General features: G+C 37.1%; 1 pseudogene; it reads right to left on the reverse strand.

Annotated features, from left to right (window-relative positions):
- Window positions 1-5,381: 5,381 nt before the first annotated feature.
- Window positions 5,382-20,712, reverse strand: part of LOC132532775 (developmental pluripotency-associated protein 2-like) — a 54,644-nt pseudogene continuing 39,313 nt past the window's right edge.

Genomic DNA, 20,712 nt, shown 5'->3' on the forward strand with positions numbered 1-20,712 from the left:
TTAATGAACGTTAGTATTAGAAGGACCTTTAGAGATCACGAATCATATACTATTTTTCTCTGAGTAGTAGTCTTACACACAAGTCAATTACTCCCAGGTGGCAGGGTATGCATTGCCCATTATCTCATGTATTTCTACATTGGCAGATTGTATAGTTTCAACTCCAACAGAAATTAACCACCAAGATGAAGCCAATGTCATCATCCATTTACTCAAGTCAAAATAATATTGTTACAGCTCTTTGGTTAAATAAATGTATGTCTTATATAGATGTGGTCAGTTTTTCAAGAACCTCAGGGTACAGTGTTACAGAATGCACAGTAGACCCATACCTCTGGCCTCCTTGAGTGGCAGTTGTGGCAAGTTTCTTAGACATCACTTGGTATATTTTGACAAAGAAAGTAATTTTGCCCATAAGCACTGAGATACTCAATGCAATCATTACTGCTGGAGACAATTTAAACTGCCAGTAAGATTCAACTCACATTCCAATGCTCTCTTTAGGAAAGTCAGAAGTGTGTTCTAGTTCCATTGGGAATTGGCACTGGAATTCATGTCAAGCATGAAAATCATGAAATATCTGGGAAAGTTCAGAGATCAAGCTTTGTTCTTTCAGACCCAGGTGCTTAGACCAATGTCAATGCTTGAGTATGAATGCTGCTGACAGAGTAGCTTTTGTTGGGAAAGACTTTGCTATCAGTGCTTATCCCACTCTTCTTTTGTGGCTGAAAACTAAGACCTTTTGCTTACTAAAATTCATACTTCACAGGACCTCAGAATTTTACCATCAGCACTACCTCTGTATTTTTAAAAAATAATTTATTTATTTTGTTTTTTGAGAGAGATGCAGAGAGAGAAAGACACAGAGAGAAACACCAGATCACTGCTCAACTCTGGCTTATGGTGGTGTAAGGGATTGAACCTGGGACTTTGGAGCCTCAGGCATGACAGTCTCTTCGCATAACCATTATGCTATCTACCCACACAATTTTTTTTTGAGATCGCCTTAAAAGGAGGTCCCTCTTCTAGCTCATTGCATCATCTCTTTCTTTAGCATACTAATAATCTATATGACTTATTAGCATTTTTTAAATCAGAAACTACTAGAGGCATGACTATGTAAGATTACTGTTATTGTGTTTCTTCTAAGAGTATACAGTCTTTATGCTATCAACAAAGTTCTCTATAAATGTCTGTTGAGATTTGTGTATATCTATGTTCATAGCAGCACAAGTTGTAGCAGCCAAAACATGGAAGCAACCCAGGTGTCCAACAACAGATGAGTGGCTGAATAAGTTGAGGTATGTATACACAATGGAGTAATACTCAGCTATTAAAATGGTGATTTTACCTTCTTCACCTCATCTTGGATAGAACATGAAGAAATTACGTTAAGTGATATAAATCAGAAACAAAATGATGAATATGGGATGATCTTACACACAGGCAGAAGTTGGAAAACAAGATAGGAAGGGAAAACGCTAAGGGAGACTTCTGGAGGTGGGGCTACAGAATAGAAGCACCTGGGGTTTGAACCTGGTCTCTTGTGCATTGTTATATGTGTGCTCAGCCAGGTGTGTTACCGCCTGGCCCCTCAAAGCATTTTTCTAAAAGTGAGTTGTCTAAACATTTTGAGAGTACCTCTCTTGTAGTTTCTGTTAGGCTAAGTTTTCCAAGGAATTCTTAGGCTAAAATAGAACTTATATATATTGTTTATGAGATGGCTAAGATATAAGTAATAGATGTAAACTCAGCTACTTAGTATCTTATATGTGTCAGGCAAATAAAATAAATGGACCCTAGTCCCTGTAATCACTTCCATTTACAGAAAACCAAGGCTCAGAGAAATTAAGCAACTCATTCAAATTTGTTCAGTTAGTTAGTTTGTTCTTTTCAAGAGAGAGACAGACTGGGAGTATGGATCGACCAGTCAATGCCCATGTTCAGCGGGGAAGCAATTACAAAAGCCAGACCTTCCACCCTCTGCAACCCACAACGACCCTGGATCCATACTCCCAGAGAGACAGAGAATGGGAAGGCTATCAGGGGAGGCAAAATATAAGCCTAAGTGTAAAGTCTAAAGGTTCATTCTACATTTATGTCTTTTTTTTTTTTGGAAAAGCTTCACAAGTGGTGAAGCATGCTGCAGGCATCTCTCTGTCTCTCTCTCTCTCTCTCTCTCTCACTATCTCCCCCCTCAATTTCTTTCTGTCTCTATCTGATAATAAATAAATAAATAAAATAATTAAAAAAAGAAGCAGCTATGTCTCTCTACTCTCCCAGTCAACTAAGACTAACAAAGAAGATCATAACAAAACAAGACTCAAAATACCTGAATTGTTATGTGAAAAACTGGGAAATGTTATGCGTGTACAAACTATTGTATTTTACTGTCAACTGTAAACCATTAATCCCCCAATAAAGAAAAAAGACTGAGAGAGAAGGATGAATGGGGGGTAGAAAAATTTCTGTCCAGAAAATGCTGGGAATCTTAATAATGTGACATTTTTGTCCAAATGAAATGCAAATGACATAAAATCCACTATAGGTAAGTGATGTAGTGACTGTGCATCCTTTTAAAAGTTTGGCTCCTTTTAATTCTGTTGTCATCTTTTCTCATTGGATTTTATGGATTGTCTTCTTATTTTGACTCTGAATGCTGGTTTCTATTTTTCTCTTGACTACTCAGATTTGTTTCTTTGGCTTTTTGTGTTGCCCAGATATTCTGAATTGGAAATTAATTTCTGTCTAGCAAAATATTCAAAATTCACTAATTTGGTTTGCATGCTGAAACCATACAAGAGGTTTGGTTGATTAGTGTTTTCTTTTTTTAAGCCCTTAAATTGCACAGGTCATATTCATTTTTTTTCTTTTTTCTATTTATTTATTTATTTATTTAAGAAAGGAGACATTAACAAAACCATAAAATGAGAGGGGTACAATTCCGCACAATTCCCATAACCCAATCTCCACATCCCACCCCCTCCCCTGATAGCCTTCCCATTCTCTATCTCTCTGGGAATATGGATCCAGGGTCGTTGTGGGTTGCAGAGGGTGGAAGGTCTGGCTTCTGTAATTGCTTCCCCGCTGAACATGGGCATTGACTGGTCGATCCATACTCCCAGTCTGTCTCTCTCTTGAAAAGAAACAGAAACGGAGGCATCACACTCCCAGATCTCAAACTATATTATAATGCCATCATCATCAAAACAGCCTGGTACTGGAACAAAAATAGGCACACAGACAAGTGGAACAGAATTGAAAGCCCAGAAATAAATCCCCACACCTATGGACATCTAATCTTTGATAAGGGGGCCCAAAGTATTAAATGGAAGAAGGAGGCTCTCTTTAATAAATGGTGCTGGGAAAACTGGGTTATAACATGCAGAAGAATGAAATTGAACCACCTTATCTTACCAGAAACAAAAATCAACTCCAAATGGATCAAAGACCTGGATGTTAGACCAGAAACTATCAAATACTTAGAGGAAAACATTGGTGAAACACTTTCCCACCTAAACCTCAAGGACATCTTTGATGAAACAAACCCAATTGCAAGGAAGACTAAAGCAGAAACAAACCAATGGGACTACATCAAATTGAAAAGCTTCTGCACATCCAAAGAAACTATCACACATACAAAGAGACCCCTCACAGAATGGGAGAAGATCTTCACATGCCAAACATCAGACAAGAGACTAATCACCAAAATATACAGAGAACTCAGCAAACTTAGCACCAAAAAAAGCAAATGACCCCATCCAAAAATGGGCAGAGGATATGAACAAGACATTCACTTCAGAGGAGATCCAAAAGGCTAACAAACATATGAAAAACTGTTCCAGGTCGCTGATTGTCAGAGAGATGCAAATAAAGACAACAATGCGATACCACCTCACTCCTGTGAGAATGGCATACATCAAAAAGGACAGCAGCAACAAATGTTGGAGAGGTTGTGGGGACAGAGGAACCCTTCTACACTGCTGGTGGACAGCAGTCTGGAGAACTCTTACAAGGCTAGACATAGACCTTCCATATGACCCAGTAATTCCTCTCCTGGGGAATACCCCAAGGATTCCATAATGCCCAACCAAAAAGATATGTGTACATCGATGTTCATAGCAGTACAATTCATAATAGCTAAAACCTGGAAGGAACCCAGGTCATATTCATTTTTATGACCAGGGGACTTGTAAGGAGTCACTGCCACCTGGTGGCCCCAAAATTCCTCTGATTTTTCTCTTTCCCTTTCATCCTATTCATTCCTAAGCTTTGTTCACTGACTTCCTGGTTCTCTTTGATTATTTTGGCTTTGTGCCTTGGCTCCACCATTTCCTTCCTTTGAAATATTCTTACTTTTTTTTTTTTTTAATGATATAGAGACAGAGGAAGATTGAAAGAGAGTACGGAAACTTCCTTCAAATTGATGGGGATAAGGCTCAATCCTGGGCTGTGCACATGGCAAAACAGCAAACTATCCAAATGAACAACAGTCATTGTTCCTTAAAAATTGCAATATTGGACAATGTAAACTTTAAGAGAAAATTTACCTGTTTAGCTCTGATAGTGATCATCCTTGAGATTATTCACCTTGGCTCTGGGCCTCATTCAACATAAACCTTTTCCAGTTCCACTGGTTGCAAGTACACTACTCCATTGTCAAAGTAGAATAATACTGTCTCTCTTTCCTTCTTTCTCTCTTTCTTTTTCTCCTTCCTTCCTTCCTTCCTTCCTTCCTTCCTTCCTTCCTTTCTTTCTTTCTTCTTTTCTTTCTTCCTTCCTATCTCTCTCTCTCTCTTTTTTTTTTTTTTTTTTTGCCCCCAGGGTTATCACACTGGGGCTTGGTGCTTTTATTATGAAGCCATAGATCCCCGCAGTCATTTTTTTCTTTTCTTTTTAAAATTTTTAAAGTTATCTTTATTTATTTACATAAAGACATCCAGAAGTCGAGAGGACACAGAGAGGGAAAGAGACAGAGAGATACCTGAAGCCCTGCTTCACCACTTGCAAAGCTTTCCTCCTGTGTGTGGGGACTGGGGGCTCCAATCTGGGTCCTTGAGCACCATAACATGTGCACTCAACCAGGTGTGCCACCACCTGGCCCCTTGTTTTCTTCTTCTTTTCTTTTCTTTTCTTTTCTTTTCTTTTCTTTTCTTTTCTTTCCTTTCCTTTCCTTTTCTTTTCTTTTCCTTTCTTTTCTTTTCCTTTCTTTTCTTTTCTTCATTTCTTTCTTCCTTTCTTTCTTTTTTTAAGTTGTTTTCTCTATTATTAAATATTTGATGCAAACAACAGCAGTCTTTCTTTGACAGACTTCAAGTACAGAATCCAGATGTATACATCCAAACAAGTCAAAGTTGGGGAAGGCATGCAGATTGCTGTAGCTATGGGCTTTCTGACATCTCTTCATCATCAAGGCATGGTGTTGGTGTGCTCAAGTCAGGTTGCTTCTCTTTCCTCCCTGTAATTAATCTTCTCATCATCTTCTTATTCCTTTTTTACACATTCGGGACACAAGAGATTATCTTCCAGGTCTGGAGTAGAGAAAGTACAGGCTGATAACAGGAAGAGAGGTTTCATCCTCCTGGGAGTATTACGCACCCAGACCTGACCCACATGGAACTGTAGAAGAACCCAGTCTTCTGCGTCTGCTGAGAGAGGCCTGCTATGGACAATACACCATCTGATGCCAGTGGCTTGAGGCAGAGAGGTCTCAACAGAAGAAGGAACTGGATGTGAATGTATAGCTTTAGGCTGACTGGCTCTTGCAGCAATTCTTCCTCAGGCTGCCAACATGGCTTCCTGAGCTGTAGATGTCACTTCAACTATATTACTAGTATCTCTTTCTTTCTCATTCATCTGACAACTTTTATGAATCCTTGCTTTCTTAGCCTCTGTTGTGTGTTTCCTTGAATGTGGTCATGGTCGCAATCTGGTCTTCTCAGGTATTTCAGAAATACTCTGGCTATTGTCAAAGAAACCATATTTCTGGAGTCTCTGATAAACAGCTACTTTCTGCCCATAACTACTCAACTTGCATTGTTGGCACCAGTTCTGCAAAGTATCCCTGTGCACCTTGTTAATTGGAGGCAAAGTACTTGGCAAGGGAAGAATTTGGGGAATGTCTTGTTTTCATAATTTGAATACGCCATTTCCAGGGAACCTCGGAAGATAAAGTCTGGAACTTGCTCTTTTTAACCTTTAATTAATTAATTAATTAATTAATTAATATTTCATTTTATTCAATAGGACAGAGAGAAATTGAGAGGGGTGAGGAGACAGTGAGGGAGAGAGCTAGATGGACACCGGAACACAGGCTTTACTGCTTGTGAAGCCCCCGCAGCAGATAAGAAGTGGGTGCTCCAACCCTAGCCCTTGTGCAGGTCCTTGCTCATAGTATTATGTGTGCTTAATCAGGTGCCCTACCACCTCGTTTCTTTTTCTACCAATTCAACTTCCTAGTAATTGAAGATAATGACTTCCCTCCAACTACTGTTCTCCTATTAACCTATTCCAGATCCTTTATATGTTCCTCATAAAAGATAGTCGTTTACCGGTTTCTTTGAACCTTCTCTACTTGATACACTTATTTGTCCATATCATTCACAGAATGTGGTTATCAGAACAAAACAGAAGAAGTGTAGGTTTGAGGGTAACATCCTGTTCTTAGATACATTCCTGTAACAGAGTCTAAATTTGAAATCCTATTTCACATTAATCTCAATGTTTAAACATTTAATAGTGAAAAAACAGAATGAAGCCTTTCTATAGTGCCTATCAAAGATACTTTATTCTTTCTGTAACTGAACACATCTTGTAAGCTCTTCATTCTAAAAAAACAAAACAACTTGACAATAAATGTTGCTTAAAGCTAAGCCATATTTAATTTATTATTATTTGTTTTTACCAGAACATTGTTCAGCTTTGGCTTATGGTGGAGCATGGGACTGATTGTGGGAACCTCCAGAACTTCAGACATGAAAGTCTGTTGCACAATATCTCCCACATTAAAATTTGTTTAATATAATGAAATAGTTTATATGATTCCAGTTGGGTACTGACCAATATAGTGGAGAGAAAGTTGCTCAGAAAAGCTGTAAAAAGCAAAGGGTTTTCACAGAAAGAAAGAAGAATGAAAAAGAATGTTATACTAGGGAAAATATTTTTTTCTCAGTTTTTACAAAGTTGCTTTCCTTTAGGGAATAGCAGAGTTCCATCAGTTAAATTACCTAACTAGGGTGATCAGGAGATTCCTGATGGACCTGTTTAAGGTTTTACTTATGGGAAAGTTAAGACTATGATTAAGTCTTTGGTGACATTGCTCTTAGAATATGTACTCCATTTTGCGACTCCTGACTTGTTCTTAAACATAACAATACAGTGCTTTTCATATTATGTTCCAACTGAATATAAAGTTATCTTTATCAGTTTATAAAATAAATTCAGTTGACAGAAAATCTTCTCAAGATTTACCTCATTTCTAAACATTTAAATACTATTCCACCTATAGTTCTCAACCAAGTAAAATTCATTTACTTGAATTAAATTCATTTTTCTCATAAGTCAGAAAGACTTTCATCTACTTTCTCTCCAGAGAATTTTAAAAACTGGACTTTCAGTATCCTAGGTATTCCTTCAGTTTTCAGATTGTTTGTAAATCTGATGAAAATGGTACAAATTGTTGTTGATTGATTTGATGAAAAGACTTCTTCAATGCAGACACAATGCATTAATTTGTACTTCTGGTGAGAACATTCATAGGATGCAAATTTACCCCCAGCATCTCACTCTAGACATGCTTTCCTTTATGAGGAAACTGTAAAAGATATCCAGACTAATGGCAAACATCTCATCAAGCAATCGAGGAGAGAGAGAGAGAGAGAGAGAGAGAGAGAAGGGAGAGAGAGAGAAGATACACCTGATTTGTCCTTAATGAATTTGAATTTCATGGTCTATTTATGCAGTCACAATTCAACTTATTAATATTCCACTCTAGAAACTTGCCATGAATTTGTTGTCAAGCTTACTAGTCCATAAATGACAAGTTCCATCTGCATCCTTTTTTAGATAAGTGGGAACACATTTACCCAGCTATAATTCCATAAAATAATGCACATTTTTGAAGAGTACTATATCATGATGTATGTTTTTGCAATCAGGGAATTGAGCCATTTCAGACATGCCAGGTGCTGCTTTGTTATACGTACTATTTAACAATATTTATTCTACTTCTTTTGAGTAAAAATCATGATTTCTGACAAAGCAGACCAATGCAATTGAATTCTCCTCCTCCTTCCTCTTCTCCTCCTCCTCCTTCTTCTATCTTAATTGCATTTTTTAACATTACATCAGTGACCTAGGAATCTAAAAAGTACATTTCCTACTATTCTATTTATTTTCACTATCAAAAAATATGTGTAATTTTTCATTTGATATGCTTGATGTTTCTCAGCTATTTGGGAATTTTAGATATTTTTATATTCCCAGGTCTAAGCCAATTCTTTCTTTTTTTTCTTTGTGTGATGTTTTCCCTCACTCGTCTCTTCTGTATATTCCTCCTGGAAATTGAATGTCTACAGACTTCACTCTTCAAGGATATTAACCTTTTTCGCTACGTCTCCTACTTCTTGAGATGATTTGTAATTTTATTGTCAGACATTACTTTCAAAATATTTGTCAGTTCTCATGAATCATCTTCATGTTTGTTGTGTCAGATCTGACTTAAGGCAAAACGGGGGAAATGTGAAGATTTCTTCATCTAGCTTGCTTTCTTAGATGTATAAAAAGCGAGATTGACTTCAAAGCTCATATCCTTTCATCAAAATATTAATATAAATGAAATTAAAGTCATCCCCTAAATCTATTAGTTGTTTAAAAGTTGCTAGTGACATTTAAATTCAGTTTTTAATTTCTTTCTTTCTTTCTTTCTTTCTTTCTTTCTTTCTTTCTTTCTTTCTTTCATCTTTCTTTCTTTCTTGAAGGAGAGAATCAAAGCATCACTCTGGCACATGTAATGCCAAAGACTGAGTTTGGGAAAACATGCTTGAAAATTCAACATTTTGGGAGTCGGGCAGTAGCACAGCAGGTTAAGCGCACATGGCACAAAGTGCAAGGACCATCTTAAGGATCCTGGTTCTACCCCCTGGCTCCCCACCTGCAGGGGAGTCACTTCACAGGTGTGAAGCAGGTCTGCAAGTGTCTGTCTTTCCCCCCCCCCCTCTGTCTTCCCCTCCTCTCTCCATTCCTCTCTGTCCTATCCAACAACTATGATATCAATAACAACAACAACAATAAAAAAGAAAAAACAAGGGCAAAAAAAAAAGAGAAAATAAATTAATTTAAAAAAAGAAAGTTCAACATTTTATCTACTACATCACCTCCAGGACTGCCAAATTAAGTTTTTTTCTTTTGGTTTTCCTACCAAGATTATTTCTGGGACTCAATATTTACATTGAAATAGATAGGATGATAAAGGCCACTGGAGGGGCCAGGTGGTGTTGCTACTTACGTGCACACATTACAGTGTACAAGGACCCAGGTTCAAGTCCCCCATTCCTACTTGCATGAGGAAAGTTCCATGGGTGCTGAAGAAGGACTGCAGGTTTCTCTCTGTCTTTCCTTCCCCTATCAATTTCTCCCTGCCTTTGTCCTATAACAGGTAAATAAATACATAATTAAAAATGTTTCAAAAACATGCAGATGAATGGAATTGGAACACCCTACCACCATGTATAAGTATCAGCACCAAATAGATCAGTGGCAGGGACATACGTTCAGAAGCCACCAAATACAATAGAAATTATTGGCAGAACACTTCAAACCAATGCTCCAGAAATGTCTTTGAGTATTCGAGGCCAACAGCAAAGGAAATAAAAGCACAAACAAAGCAATACCTACATCAAATGGAAAAGCTTTTTGCACAGTAAAGGGAACCATCACCAAAACATACAGAATCTCTATAGAATGGAATATCTTTATATACCATACATCAAATAAAGGGCTAATAACCAAAATAAATAAAAATCTCACTAAACTCAACAATAAAAAGCAAACAATGCTGTATAAAAACGAGGAGAGAACGTGAACAGAATCTTCACCCACTGGTGAAGAAACCTAGAGGGCCAACAGACATGAAAAATGCTCAAAGTCATTTATTATCTAAATAAAAACAACAGTGAAATATCACTTCACCTGTGTGAGAACGTCATACATTATAAAGTACAGAAGCAAGTGTTGGTGAGGATGTGGAGAAAAAGGAACCCTTCCTGACTACTGGTGAGAATTCAAATTCATCCAACACCTGTGGAAAACAGTCTAGAGATTTTTTATGTCATTAGAAATGGACTTATCCTGAAACCTGGCATTTTCTCTTCTGTCGACTTAACCAAAGGAAACAAAACACACTTATGTATAGAGGTATGTGTACACCTATATTTATAGCAGCATGATTTATAGCAGCCAAAACTCAAAACAACCCAGATGCTCAATGACAGTTGAGTAGCTAAGAAAATTGTATACACAGTGGAATACTATTCCACTGCTGTACATGGTAGTGTCGTCTCCTTGGCCCCACATTGATTGATTCTCAAAGGAATCATGTTAAGTGAAATAAGCTATAAAAAGGTTCAATACCAAATGACCTCATTTATAGGTGAAATTTAAGAAGCAAGGAAAGAAAAGAAAAATATAAGACAAAGCTTGGACTGTGTGATGTATTGCACCAAGGCAAATTACTCTGGGGAGGGAGCAGGAAAGAATAGAGAGGGTGCATGATGGTGGTAAAGGAGACCAGGTGGGGTTAACAATGTTTTGTAGACACCTATCACAGGGAGATGAGAAATTGTAGGCATGTGTCAAGTACTGTATAGTAAACATTTATCTTCCTCAGCACAATGATTTAGAAAAAAAGAAAAATAAGTCAATGACTGACCTGAAGAGCTAGCACAATGGTTATGAAAAAAGCCTTTCATGCTTGAAGCACCAAAGGTCCCAAATTCAATCCCTGACATCACCACAAACCAGAGCTGAGCCAGTGCTCTGGTAAAAAAAGAAAGAAAAAAAAATCAATGACTATGTCCAGATACTAAATATTTGGCAAGATCTGTAGTTTTCTTTTTAAAACAACCTTTCTGATTTGAAAAACATCTTGAAATGTGAAGTATATACTTGACTGCATGAGAAAAATGTATTAAAACAATGCCAATTATTTCTTTGACTTTAAATATACCAAATATAGAGTTTGGGCGATATTTATATTTCTGGCTCAGAATCAGTAAAACTGATTGTTGAATACAATTTAAATATCCCAGGAACTGTATTTATATACAGATTATATAACAATTCATTTTTTTTCCATTTTGGAGAGGACAAAACTAAATCATGGAGAAATAATTGATGAAGTCCTCTAACTATAAATTTCCAAAACTAGTATAAGTAGAGTGATTAGCCATTCTAGTCTGGCAATGATTTCTCTAGATTCAACATTCCAAGGCCCACATGGTAAGAAATGCCTGTTTCCTGAAAACCAGTACAGTTGATCATTCTATAATGAGCCCAAATTTTGAAAATATCTGAAACCTGTTTTTTTTTTCTTAAAAAAATTATTACCTTTATTTATTTGATAGGGGCAACCAGAAACTGAGAGAAAGGGGTACAGAAAGACATCTGCAGCACTACATCACCATTTTTGAAGCTTTCCTCCTGCACGTGGAGACTGGGCACTTGACGTTGGGTCCTTGCATACATGTGTACTCTACCACTTGGCCCTATCTTTTATCTTTAATTGCCTAGAATTTACTGGTTTTGTCTAAAATATTTATGTAAGATATTTTAATTTAAGAATTAATGGTCACCACTAGTGGTAAAGAAAATGGATTACTAACATTTTACCTACATCAAGACACACACACACACACACACACACACACACACACACACACACAAACACATATATATTAATGACTAGGGCTTCGGTGCTCTAGACTAATTTTTTCAGTTGGGAAGCCAGATGGGAGTCGGGGGGAGAGAAAGAAGTGTACCATAATACCAAAGCTTCTTCCAGTATGCTGAGGGCTGGGCTTGAACAACCTGAGTCCTATGAATACCTAAGCAAGTACACTATCCAGGTGGGTTATTTTGCTGGCCCTACCAGCAAATTTTAAGGTCATTTATTTTGAACACATCAAGACCTTTTCACAAGTCACTATTGTCTTCCTTGTCTAACCTCCAACCAAATCAAAACATTTACTATTTCTAAAACACGTTGGCAGTAATCACAGAAACAGTTGAGTTGGTCAACATGTATGGTAAGCATAGGTAGTAGAGTTATCTTCAAAAAGAGACAGGAGAGGTTTAGATTTGTGTAGAATTAGGTTGATATGACAGTTTATGTACATCTAGGAGTTATCCAGGAAAAATCAAGCACAATATAAATAGTGGTTGCACAATAGAGGAACATACAATGTTCATGCATGGCCATATATTGAATGTCTAGAAAATACCTGAGAAAAATCATTAAGGGCATATTTTTAGTATGTTAATGAGAAAAAATATGACTACAGGTTAATCATAGGCTTCATTGCACAAACTACATTGACCACTACAGCTAAAGATGATGCAAAGGTAAGGTTCTGTCTAATCCAAGTCAAAGGTGGCTATGTGGCTGCCATCTTCCAAACTTTGAGGCCTTTTATTTGCTTTTTCCTTTCTTCCTTTTCATCTTCTGTTTTTTTTTTCTTTCTCTCAGAGCACTGCTCATCTCTAGCTTATAGTGGTTCTGGCATTGAATATGGGCCCTTAGAACCTAAGACATGAAAGTCTTTTGTAGAACCATCATGTGATCTACCCACCCTTATTTTAAGCTTTTAAGAGAAGAGTCCACACTTATAAAATTTTTTTAATTGCTTATTAAAAATACCAATTTTAATGCTAGTGACTTAATGAAACTTGCATTTTTGGTAAGAGTTTTGTTTTAATTTCCCTTAAAACCACAGCAGAAGTATTAATACCCTGAAAAGAGGTAAAAGCCATGGCTTTAATTATCATTTCAAATCTAAAAAAAATCTAGTACCATTTTTTTAGTGGAGACAGAACTTAATTACAGGAGTTTTCAGATCTTTAATGTGAATTTTGCTGTTTTCATTTTTCATTAACATAATCTGAAAGATAGCTGGAAATGTTTTCTTATTATATTATTACATATTAGACTATTATTATTAATGCAAAAAATTCAATTCAGAAGAAAATGCTTCATTTCTATGTACAAGATGAGAATTTTCCACTTCAATAAGAAAAAGTAATCTTCAAGTTGTGGTGATCACGTAGACAATTTACAGATTAGTTCTTCTCCTTCTCCTTCTTTTCTTCTTCTTCTTCTTCTTCTTCTTCTTCTTCTTCTTCTTCTTCTTCTTCTTCTTCTTCTTCTTCTTCTTCTTCTTTCTTTTATTGGTTTTGAGAGGTCAGGTTAAGTAACACCAGTTGTTGTTCTTTTTCCTCATTGTTAGACCCCTATTACATTATGGAATCTCCCAGGTTTTTCTTAGCTTCTTTCTTTCTTTTTGCATCTATGTTGCCAAAATGAGTACTCTCCAGGATGTCTTCATATCTCTAAAATTCTGTGAAGTCCTGTATTAGTTGTTCAAATTCTATAGCACACTGAAGAACATCAGGCCAGTACCCGGAGGTAATTAAACAGACTATTTTGTTTGTTTGTTTTTGTGGTGAACAACTACGTAACTCTATTTTATCACTTGATATTGCTAGAGAAATAAACCAGGTAGGATTTAAGAAGCCAGAACTCTGAGAGGAATATTTAAAAGATGCATTTAATTTTTAATAAACTTCATTTATGCTGAGAATTTAATCCTAGTGTTGAACAACTCCCCCTTTTCATCTCATGGGTATTCCAGACTAGAAAGGGAACACTCTGGTTGTCTCTTCCTTAGGACACCAATACTAATACCACAAAGGATTACTGAACATTTACTGCCTGCCAGGTATTTTGCTAGCCATTGTGAATTCAGAGACACATATGAAAAGGTCATTGTCCTTAAAGGAACGGTCATAGCTTAATGGCAAGAACATCATTATAAACTATAGTAAATGGAAAAATCACTAGAAAGTGTCTTGGGTATTTATATAGTAGGGGAAGAAAGTACTGCAGAAGACAAAAGGAAGGAATAATGGTTTGGACAATTGCATTTGACAAGGGCAAGATTCAGAAAAGGAGGTGGATGTGGGAAAATTAGTTAAGTGGTTTTCCAGGGCTATGAATAGCTCTGGGCAGCCTTGAACAGGGGCTGAAAGGGAGACTACAGGGATGACTGGTGCGTTGGGCAAACCCATGCTCCTTTGGGCATAGTCTCATGGGATGTTTCATGCATCTGTCAGTTGTCTATGATTTGTACCTGCTCCTGGCAAGACATGCATTTAAGGGTCAAATTCCCCAGTCAAAGATTTCATTAATTTCATAGACTGCTTACACTGTTTTTAACCTTCACCCCCTTGAGCAAGAATACCTGCAGTTTGTTCAGCTGTCACTCTATTTTCTGTCTGATATGCTCCCAGCACAAGTTATTTATTTTTTGTGTCTTAGGGCCTTGTCAAAGTCACATTCACTTCATGGGCACTCTGCAAAGTCTTGGAGTCAGTAGGTTTTTCAGGGAAAGTGACTCCCTCCTCTGTATTTCACATTAGGAAGCCAAGATCAGGACTTGGTGCATGAATGACAATCACACATTGCCTTTTACTCTTATTTGAGAGGATAGAGCCACTGAAGAGACAATGATAAGCCATTAGGCTTTTCTGAGATATGAGATGTTTTGAAGTAAGAAATATGTGAAATAATTTGCATCCTGATGGTATCAAATGCTTTTTAAAAATTATTTTGCATTCTCCATGTACATTTCAAAGGGATGATAAAAATAGCTACAAGTTGACACTGTTTGCTACAAAGACCTTCTTGAACAGTTACAAGAATGTAAATGACACATTCACAATTTTTGTCAGTTGAGAGTTATTTTAATCTGTTCAAATGATGTAAGAGCGTAGATTTCCCATTATCCTTTCAAAACAATATTACAGTAACAGGGATCATCAGAAGGTAAGGAGTATAAGAATATTTCTGTATGGTTTTCTGCAAATAGAACACAGAGAATCTTGAAAGACTTAAGTACTTAGAATTTTAAAAGACTTGAAAAGAAAGCAAAGACATATGGATACAACAGAAGGACTTGTACTTAGACTCTGAATTAGAGCAGACCATGGGGTGCCTGGAGTAAGATGTCTCTATACTGTCAGGTTTCCCCCTGCTCTCTACTGGAGTGAATCCCACTAAAGATCAGGAGGGTCAGGAGAACTCGCCTTGTAGTATCACTGAGTAGTGATGGCAAAGACTGTTTCATTTATCATGTAGACATAGCATAGCTTTAATTAAACAATGGAAGATTTGTTGAATTCCATGACACTAACCCAACAGTTACCTTTCTTTCTCCAAGTTTAATCCATAGCTTTATTCCATTATGCACTTTAAAAATGTTGCCATACTTCATATGTAGCTTCATGGTTCGCTTTTAAGAAAGGAAAACTTCAGTAATGTTATGTCAGGGACATTTTCCATGTTGTTCATGTTTATCAAATTTAATGATTAAATAATATACTCCATTGACCAGATGCTTCATAATTTATATACCAATTCCCATGTTGTCGAACATTTAGGAAGGCTATTGTTTTTGGCAGGCTCCTGCTTCTACAGAACTCCCAGCTGTGTGGGCTGAAATGGAAAAGAAAAGATCAGTCCAGGGCAAGCCAAGATTGGAAGCTGGGGACCATGTGGACAGGATGCCAAAAATTCAGTTCATGGAGCAGAAGTGAAGTTGGGAGTGGATCAGGGTTAGATTTCAAGCAAACATTGAAAGAGTTTATTTCCTACTCCTCTTGTATTTAAAATTTTATTTATTTTTTATTAGTGATTTAATATTGATTTACAAAATTTAAGATTACAGGGGTATAAATTCACATCTCTCCCACCACTAGAGATCTGTATCCCCCTCTCCTCCACTAGAAACTGCCGTAATTCTCCCAAGATTACAGATAAGGGTTAACTATTATTTCTATAACTATCTATTTATATTCATATATATTTGACCATTTTTCCTATGGTCCTGCCTTTTCTTTCTTTCAAAGTCACACTTACTACTTCTGAGTATCGTTGCTTCATTTTATCCCCCTTCTTCTCTTCCTGGGGCCTGATGGAATTGGAGGTCAGTGTCCTCTGGTTATCTTCCCCTAACATTTACCTTTCAGGGAGTATGGACCAAAATTCTTTGTGGGATTCAGAATATGGAAGGTCTAGCTTGTGCAATTGCTTCTCTGATGGACATAGGTCTTGGCAGGTGGATTCATAGCCCCATCCTATTTATATTCCTCTTCCTCTTTCATAAATAACCACCCAAGAATTTTCTAGAAGCAACTAGGTAGACATTATTTGTAATTTTGATAAGAAATTTCTCCTGACACCTGACAACAAAGAGGTGCTGGAGATTGAGGGCTGGGATCTGGGATGTGCACAGGGGATACTGGTAAGAAGTAACATAGAGATGAATCTACTCGGTGTTGGAATTTACCTATGTCTAAAACCCATAGTCTTTAAAATCAGCTTTATGTTCCCAGTACAAGTTTCTTTTGTCTTAGAACCTTGTGAAAGTCAGGAAAGTTTGGGAGAAGGACAGTAGAGAGTATTTCTGGAATTTTCATCTATACAAAAAAAATAATAGGATTATACTAACCATGGGATCATAGTTATGGTTCTTAGAACAAAAACTCTCCCTTTTTCTTGCGAATTCACTAACAAATATCTTACTTATGTATTTATTTCCTACTAGTTATTTAGTGGTTATATACAAGATTATAAGATAATGAGGATGTAATTCCACACCCACCCCACCACACACACACACACACCACATGATAACCACCAAAGTTCTCTCAAGGTCTTAGAGACAGGTTGGATGCTTATTGTTATTATTTTTGCGTGGTATACATTCTCTGTATTTCTCATAAGAATGAAAGCACCCAGTGGTCACAGATCGATATTTTAATTGCATGGGCCTGTAAACACACTTAAAAAATTTTTTTTTTGCCTCCAGGGTTATTGCTGGGGCTCAGTGCCTGCACCAAGAATCTACTGCTCCTGGAGGTTATTTTTTTTCCCCCTTTTGTTGCCTTGTTGTTTCATTGTTGTGCTTATTATTATTGTTGTTATTGATGTCATAGTTGTTGGATAGGACAGAGAGAAATGGAAAAAGATGGGGAAGACAGAGGGGGGAGAGAAAGAGAGACACTTGCAGACCTGCTTCACTGCCTGTGAAGCGACTCCCCTGCAGGTTGGGAGCCAGGGACTCGAACTGGGATCCTTATGCAAGTCCTTGTGCTTTGTGCCACGTGAGCTTAACCTGTTGTGCTACTGCTTGACTACCAAATACTATTTTTTTTAAAGAGCATTTCATTATGACACATCATAAGGAAATAATCAGATGGAGAATTCTCTGAGTTCAAGAGGATATTTGCTTATAGCAGTCTTAATAATAAGATCAGAAAGAGAAGATTTTTTTTTCTTTAGTTCTCCAATCTGTTTTATCATGCTTCCTTGTTATAGCCTTTGTTCTAAATTTTAAGTTCTTCATGTCTATTAAGCAGTGTTAAGCTCAAAACCAATAAGGTCCATCTGATCTGCATATTCCTTACTGTACGGGGCTTCTTAGGATTCATAGGGGTGGGGGCAAGAGTCATCAAAAGACCACCACTTATTGGGTTCCAGGTATTGAGTAAATCACTCTTTGTATGTAGAATTTCATTCAGTTCTCTTAGCTTCTTTGAGAAAAATACACTATTATTTTTCTCTCTTTGGATAATGGTGAAACTGAGACTTAGGTTATTGAGCCTTCCTGTGACTGTAGAGTAAATCAGAGGCAGATCTAGTTTAAGAAGCCAGGGCTTTCTAAGACCTGAGACATTTTATACTGTTTTCCATAAGGACTAAACCAGTTTGCATGTTCACCAACAGTGTATCAATTTTTTTTTCTTCAATACTCACCAGCATTTGTGGTTTCTAGTATTTGTTGTAGAAAGAAATTTTTCACAGATAAGAGGTGACAGTTAAAGTGTTTATATTTTAATCAGAGCACTACTTATCTCTGGCTTATCGTGGTGACAGTGGGGATTGAACTTGGAATCTTTAAGCCACAGGCATGAAAATCTGTTGCACTGTCATTGAAACTATCTTTTCAGTTGCTTATTGTGTTTTTAATTTCCATTTTTCTAATATTAAGTGACATGGAATATTTCTTTATTATGGGTGTGGACCATTTGTATATCTTTCTTAGAGAAGTATCTTCTTAAGTCTTTTCCTCAGTATTTTACTGGGTTGCTTGAGCTTTATTTTTAAATTGTATGATTTCTTTACATATTTTCAATGAGTTCCTTTTCAGACATGTGCTGTGTAAATATCTCCTCCCAACTGCAAAGCTATCTTTTTATTTTTGTGATGATTTCTTCTGGTATATTAAAGTTTGATATAGCCCTGTTTTTAATTCTTGTTTTGAGATTGTTATTATTTAATTTACTTAATTATTTATGGGATAGAAGCAAAGAGACATTTGAAAGGAAATGGGGAAAGAGAGAGAGAGAGAGTGGTCCAGGAGGTGGCACAGTGGCTAAGGCACTAGACTCTCAAGCCTGAGGTCCCGAGTTCAATCCCCGGCAGCACATTACCAGAGTGATGTCTTGTTCTTTCTCTCCCTCCTATCTTTCTCATTGAGAAATAAATAAAACATCTTTAAAAAAATGAGGTAAAAACAGGGATACTGTCTTGAAAGATGCCTAGAGTATTGCTTTACCATATGTGAAGCTTCTTCTTCTTCTTTTTTTTTTTTAAGAATTTTATTTATTTATTTATTCCCTTTTGTTGCCCTTGTTGTTTTATTGTTGTGGTTATTATTGATGTCGTTGTTGTTGGATAGGACAGAGAGATATGGAGAGAGGAGGGGAAGACAGAGAGGGGGAGAGAAAGACACCTGCAGACCCGCTTCACCACCTGTGAAGGGACCTGCCTGCAGGTGGGGAGCCGGGGGCTCGAACTGGGATCCTGACGCCGGTCCTTGAGCTTAGCGCCACCTGCGCTTAACCCGCTGCACTACAGCCCGACTCCCTTATATGTGAAGCTTCTTCCTTGCAGGTGAGACAAGGGGTTGAACAGGGATCCTTGCATGCTGTAACACATATGCTTAACCAGGTGTACCACTACATTCCCCCTATTATTTAATTAATCTTTACTGTCCCCTGACTGGGGTTAAATCTCCAAATATGCATCTGAGGTCAATCACTTGTGCATATCACTTGTGCTCTCTTCTACATATATTATAGTTTCAAGACAGTATCCCTGTTCTTACCTCATTTAGTGTTAATTTTTTTATATAAGTAATGATCTAGTTTCATTTTATTTTAAAATCTATTGTGAGATGAAAATAGCTGTTCCTGGCTTTTTTTTTTTTTTTTTTTTTTGTGGTCCATTAGCTTGTATGATAGTTTTCCATCCTTTCACTTTAAGTCTGTGTTTTTCTTGTTGAGTTAGGTAGGATTCCTGCAGATAGCATATGGTTGGGTTGTGTTTTCTGATCCATCTACCTACTCTGTGCCTTTTAATGGGTGAATTTAAGCCATCAACATTTACTGATATTATGGCTTTTAGGTGTTGCATCATTCAACAATTTTTTGTTTTTTTCTAATATATCTAGTTTCATTTTACATGTGGTTGTCCAGTTTTCCTCATACCATTTGTTGAAAAGGTTTTCTTTTCCCCACTCTATGATCTTAATTCCTTTGCCATAGTTTAGATGTCCATATATGAAACACCTCTTCTTCTTAAACACTTAGGGTAGCAAGAATATCAGAAGATTTGCATGAACATGATTGTTTCTGTTTTAAAAGAACACAGATACTATTTTAGGTAAAAGTAATATTTTTACAACAGGGAGTCTGTGTGTATAGTATAACTTGAGAATGTAATGGTTTCCATGCTTTGTGACCCTCAGAAAAGGCAACAAACCATAATGGTATATGCAGGCTCCTGTGCTGAATATGAATAAAAATGGGCCCAACAACAGATCCGTGGGGTTTACAATTAATGGTATTTATATACTTTTCCCTTATTTCGGAGTTTCTCTCTGCACTTACCCAGCTTTCTAGTCCTATCCTCAATTCTGAAACTATCTTCCCACACAATACTCCTAGCCCACCTGCATGTTGGGCTCTGTCAAAAATAGGAAAGTCATGGGCCTGTTGACATATACCTAAAATAGACCTAGCTTTTTCCAAAGTGGAGACCCCAAAGCTCATTTGCTATATTCTTACTTTTAGATTCATGATTATTTAACAAATTGTTTTGATTTATATCTTAATGCTTTTCAGCTACCAAGTTGCAGGTGCTACCATGATGCCAACCTGACTTCCCTGGGCAGAGGACCTCACCAATGTATCCTGAAACCCCACCTCTCCAGAGTTCTGCCCTACTAAGGAAGGATCAAAACAGACTGGGAGTATGAGTTGAATTGCCAACACCCATGTCCATCAGAGAATCAATTACAGAAGCCAGACTTTCCATCTTCTGCCACCCATAATGATGTTGGGTCCATACTCCCAGAGGGATAGAGAATGGGAAAT

This window comes from Erinaceus europaeus, chromosome 2 (genome assembly GCF_950295315.1).
Source record: "Erinaceus europaeus chromosome 2, mEriEur2.1, whole genome shotgun sequence".
In the NCBI taxonomy this organism is placed as follows: Eukaryota; Metazoa; Chordata; class Mammalia; order Eulipotyphla; family Erinaceidae; genus Erinaceus; species Erinaceus europaeus.